The sequence below is a fragment of the Vicia villosa genome, linkage group LG2 (assembly GCF_029867415.1).
Source record: "Vicia villosa cultivar HV-30 ecotype Madison, WI linkage group LG2, Vvil1.0, whole genome shotgun sequence".
Lineage (NCBI taxonomy): Eukaryota > Viridiplantae > Streptophyta > Magnoliopsida > Fabales > Fabaceae > Vicia > Vicia villosa.
Window position 1 is genome coordinate 20,030,988 of NC_081181.1, and position 6,141 is coordinate 20,037,128.

The window sequence follows — 6,141 nt, forward strand, 5'->3', positions numbered from 1 at the left end:
TCGATACCAGATTTGGTTGGTAGCAGAGAAGAACACATTGGCCTTTGGAGGGTCGAAGACGATGATATAATAGCCTTGGGGTAAGAAAAGCTTCCCAAATAATCATGGATTCAGTTTGTTGATCTGGGGACATTGCTGGAAACCTTTGAGTGAACCATTCAGGACCCACTGTCCTTTGTACGAATGGAGCCATTGAAGGGCTAAATTGATAACACTGAGCAAACATCATGACATATGCTAAAAAATGTTCGCGAAGCTTCCCAGTTTCTTCTTTAGGAGTTAGCAAAGCCAACCTGGTTCCTTCTACAGCTCAATTTTTGATGTTTGGATCTTCTTCGTTCACAACACCTCGAAATGGGAGTTGAGCCTCGAAAGTAGCATTGAGCCACAGTTGCAGCAGCCAGAAGAGACTGGCAAAAAGTAGGGATCCTGTTGTATAATTCTCAACAAGGTCTGTTGCTTCACCTAGATTCTCATAGAGAAACCCTAGAATTAACTGGCTCAGGTTTAGTTGTGTCCCAGCATGTAGTTGATTGACCATACAAAGATACCTCTTTGCTACCTGTATGGACCTAGAACAGAAAACGCACCTCGAGAGCCATAATGCTAAGAAAGCAATATGCAACTGTTGCTTCGTTAAAGTTAATGGTATTGGTATCCATGACATTGGGGTCAAAGGTTTCTCCGGTTGGTCGAAGCCCCGTGATAGCAGCTATGTCGAAAAGAGTGGGGGTGACCACTCCACATGGAAGATGGAAAGTGTTATGGGAAGCATCCCAGAAATGAACTGATGCTACTAACATGGTTTGGTTGTATTGTAAACCTGTTTTGGATAATTGGATTAAGTCATAAATTCCCAGTTGTTTCCAGAAATAAGCCTTTTGTTTTTCTACTCTTGCTAGCCATGCATAGTACAATTCAGGGTCTTTTGCTAAAGGAATTGACCTAAAAACTTTCACAAAATTGGTTACATAATTTAACCTAATTTTCTCTAAGGCTGAAGGGGTTACAGTCGAAGTATCTTCTGCACCATTAGGATCTGCTAAGATTGGACGGCCATCTTCATCTATCTTATTCTTACTAACTAAGGGCCTAGTTTTATAATAAGCAGGAAAGAATTTATTCAAAGCAAAATTACTTTCTCCTGGTAAAGGTCCCATGAAGGCATGAGTTTTTCCAGAAAGTTCAAAGGGAATGATTACCTGAGAAGCATAAATGGCGCGCACTTCTGCAGTATTTGGGTTTGGTATGTACTCTTGATCCCCCATTTGTGTAGATTTATGAAGTTTCAAAGCGGGTTGAAGAGCGTTTGAGGAAGACGCCATGAGTAAGTTTGATTTGGGAAATGGGTTTGAATGTAATCAGAGACGTTCTTTTCTGTGGAAAGAATGAGGAAATAGAGGTGAAAGTTATGTGAGGGTAGCAGTTCAGGTATTTAAAGGTTTAACGGAAACCCTTTCAAATCTTTTGGGTAAAAGCCAAGATACACGCGGCAGGCGTTGATTTAATCCAATGGCGGTCGAATAGTTATCAGCTTTACTCCTAGTATATAGGAGTAATGATCATGAAGTAAGACCAGAACGTGGGAATGTAAGTTATGAGTAGACATCTTTGAAAATGACAAGACATTTTGGAAATAGAGTCATAAATGATTATGACGTCAGTCAATAGTCTCGGAACTCTAAAACGAAATCTTATTATAACAAGAAACGCCTATTTCTCTTGTTTTTTGAAACAGGCATTTATTGGGGGCAATTTGTTAGCTGAAGATTTCGTTTGAGAAGAATGTCCTTCGAAGATTTGGAATTCAAAGGAAGATGGTTACTGATGATCATCTTTGAAGATAAAAATGGCTACTGATGGCCATGCTTCGAGAATGATGTTTAAGTTGGAACAAGATAGTTAGCACTGGAGCTAAATTCGAAAGGAATTGTCTTTTGGGACTTAAACGTTTTCGCGGAATATGCAAAGTACTGAAGCTTAGCGTATTTTCGTGGTATTCTTGTTTCTAATTATGTTGCCACGCGTCGAAGGGAGATTCAGGCGGGATGATTTGAATTTCAAAGTAGTTTATGTAACCACACGAAGACAGATGGCATCCCTAGATTTTCTGTGGGCAACGTGGCATTAGATTAGTGTAGGACAGTTAGGGTCGAAACTAGTATAAATAAGGGTCTTAATGTTAGGATTCCGTGTGTTCATTTTGTACAAATCACTCACATATTACTCAAGTATCAAGTGTTAAGAGAAAGAGTTCGCTGAGAAATGTACGTGTGACACCAACACCATTTTAAATACATGTGTATTTTTCTTTATTCAAGTATCTTTCGATACTACTGCGTTCCATTTACTTTATGTCATTTATATTCCTGCACTCTTTACTTTCATGTCATCTAATTTTCGAAGCATTTAACTTTTCTGCACTTTAAGATTCTTGCACTTTTACAGTTTTGTCTTATGTTTTATCTTTAACTTACCTTTCGCTGATGTTATATTTACGTGTATAACAAGGTGATTGCTAATCTTTATTTCCTTGATTAAGTATTTCTTATTTCGAGACACACCAACCATAGACATAATTCGAACTATCATGAATAACAACCTTTTTGACTAGGTCCTAGGATCAATCTAGTCGATCCTGCGAGTAACCAAATCATATTTATTATAGTTTGGAAGACTAGCGGTTGTTTATCGGAAATCACCGTAAACAGAATGTCAGTAACATGTGTCGTTACCCCTCCCCTGTATATCATAACCCCATCACTCATGCTCACAAATTCCCCTCCATGATGGAAAACAACACTGATTAAATGCATATTCTGAAATTTTTAAAGGAAATGAAAAAAATTTTAAACCCTAAAATGATGACAAACCCTAAAATTTGTTAAACCCTAAAATTCCTACCTTTCCATCTTCAATAACTTCTTCTTCTACAAGTTCGTCCCGGTTCACGACCTTGGATTTCTTGGATGACTGGCTTGACTGCATCGTCTTCTCACTCTGGCTTGACTGTGTCGTCTTGTTTGACCGCGCTGTCTTCTTTGAATGGCTCGTATTCTCCGTCTTGCTCGTCTTCTTCGTCTTCGCCATTGTCACCTTGCTTTTTTCAGAAGTGTTTGCCCTAATTTTTTTCAGGGGGTAAAATGAGAATAGTAAAACAATGACTTATATACTCTGGCTTACGTGGCATTAGTAACAGACACGTAGGATGGTAACCTGGTGTTCTTGGTAAAAACATGGTAAAAGGTTTAAATGGTTGGAATCTGCATTTGGTAAGGGTTGCGCAACAATTTTTTTTTTAAAGGGGGCAAAATCAAAACTCGCTTATTTGGCAGGGGGTAAAAGGTATTTAACCCATTTAGGAATGAATCTAAAATAAAATAGATACCCAAGAGTGTTTGGATAAGATGATAAGAAATTTCTTTCAACTTAACCAGGGACCTTGATTTCGAACTCAATCCTAGACAAACATCACTGCTAAACTCTCTTGAAGAAGAGTTTTTGCTGCTCACTATGGTTCTCTTTGACTCAAAGGATTAATTTCAGTAGTTATGTGTAGAGGATACTTAATTTCTATCAAAAATAAAATAGGTAAGTTACGTCACTTTAACTAATAAAAATGATATTATTAAGCTTTATTCTTTCTTCAAATGGCGAGGTTTATTTATGAAGCGGTTAATCTTTCTTCCAAACACTAGAGTGAAGTGGTTAGTCTTCATTTCAAACAGCGGACTGGAGCGGTTAGTCTCCCTTCTAAACAAATGACTTGAAGCGGTTAGTCTTTCTTCCAAAAAGCTGACTTGAAGTAGTTAGTCTTAAACCAAACTGGGTTTGTGAACAAGCTAACCACGAACTAAGTTGAGATTTTAAACTGGGCTAATCTCGAACTAAACCAGAGGTTTTTAACAGACTGGCCACAAACAAAATTGAGATATTAAACTAGGCTGATCACGAACCAGGAAGAGATTTTAAATCAGGATGATCTGGAACAAGATTTTAAACCTTACTAATCTCGAACCTAATAAGCTTTTACACAGGCTGGGCTTACGAACCGAAACGACGACTTAAGAAGCTAAATTTCCAAACAAAGCTTTTAATGGGTTTAACTTTGAACCTAGACAAACACTCACTTAAGGAAAAATTATTCAAATAAGAGAAAAACACTCCTTAGTGAATTTACAATAACTCCCCTTTTCAAAATACAAAACCTCACTTAAACACAATGACTTTCTCGAAGCGCTACAACTAAATTAAAGTGAGAGAAAGTAAAAAGTATTTGAGAGAGAGAGAGAGAGAGAGAGAGAATAAGGAGAAATGGAAGGCCTGCTTTTAGGATATGAATATGTGAAGGGAGAGACCTCTACTTATAGGCTAGAGGTTGGCATAAGAAAGAAAAGATGCATGTGCCAAAATAAATGTTCTAATCGATTGTGACCGTAGGCCAACCGAATGAGAGCCTCAAATAATTGATTGCAAATGCTCAAAATGGAAAGAATGCATACAAAGACGTTGATCTTCATTAAGACATTGTCGCACTCGTTTATGGACGACATTTTCATTGACCCAATTGATTGGGTAAATGTTCCACACGATTGGACAATTCAAAATTTTGTCCAAAACATTTTGACAGTTCCTTATTCAAGTGGCTACACTCCAAATTGCTTTTGGATTGTTTACTTTGAGAATTTGGGGCTTTAAAACATGTTTTTGTGTGTCTGCGTGTGTGATTTAGCCATATTACTTTTGATAAGTGCCAAAATGTTGTTATTTTGAGTATATAATTGTGGCACTTATCGATTCTATTCATTCTAATTTTGTAATAAAATCCCCACTTTTGTGTATATATTCAAATACTTTAGTTTTCATTTGTTTTATATAGTATTTATAAGCTTTTCTTATGTTTTTTGTAGGTTTTATGCATTGTGGAAAGTATTAGGAGGTTAAAAGGCATTTTGGAGCAAGTTTGGAGGCCAAAGGAAGAAGTTGTGTGCAGCAAGGGCCGCTCAGCTGCGTGTAAGCGTGCTTTCCAGGGGCGAACTAATTTTCCTGGCCGCTAAGCGGCAGCTCTGGCCGCTAAGCGGAGCCCTGTTTACTGTTCTAGATATTTTTGTAATACGTGTAGTCCGCTCAGCGAGGTTTGGCCGCTAAGCGGCCGTAGCAGAAATTGTGTTTATATTTCTTCATTTGTAACATTTCTAGGGTATGGTTTTGGAGAGTTTTTGGTTCCAACTCCATCATTTTCATTCTTAGATCAAGATTAGCTTAGAAAACAACACCGGGTCATGCACTTGGAAGATCGGAGGTGGATTTCTCATCAACCGGAGCTGACAACCCGTGAGATGTTTGGTTTATCTCTTCTATTCTTTGTGTATTTCTTTTGTGTTGGGTTTGTTTGTATATTTACTTGAATCTTATGTATATTTACCGATTATAACGTTATATTTAACTTGATTTATAAATCTGTGTTGATATTGTTCTGGATTTTTGCTCTGTGCTGGAGATTTGAGTTGCTTTAGAGATAAACTGCTTGAATCTTTATCTAGGATGATATTCTGTTGGTTCTGAACTCTAGAGATAGATTTAGAGCTAGCATTCACTGTTTGTATCTATTCTTAATGCTTTCGTGTTTGAGCGGCACGCGAGAGATCGCCGACGCGAGAATACGGATGTTCTTGTGACTTTGCGTTAGAGATAACCTTAGTTGTGAGATGATCTCGTTTGTGCTCCAGAGATGGACGCTTATGTGAGAGATACGTGATGACATAGATGAGTATCGTAGGGTGAGCATAACGGGTTGGTAAGTGTATGTTTGTGAAGAGTGAATATATTTACATTCCTGATAAGTTATTTCTCTTCTAAGAATGTGTTTATTCTTTTCCTGTCTATATCTTTGTTTACTTTTTGCTCATTCAAACCTATGCTCGAAACCGTAGAAACTGTTGAATGACATCTCTCCATCTCTGTGGACGATAATTCCCGGATCAATATTTCCAAATATTTTTTGTTGCTTGCTCTATACTGCATTCAACAAAATGGCGTCGTTGCCGGGGATGGTTGTTGAATTGCATCGCAATAGCTTTCATGGTTTTGAGCTTTGTATATAACGTATATATTGTATAGTTTCACTTGTATATGTTTACT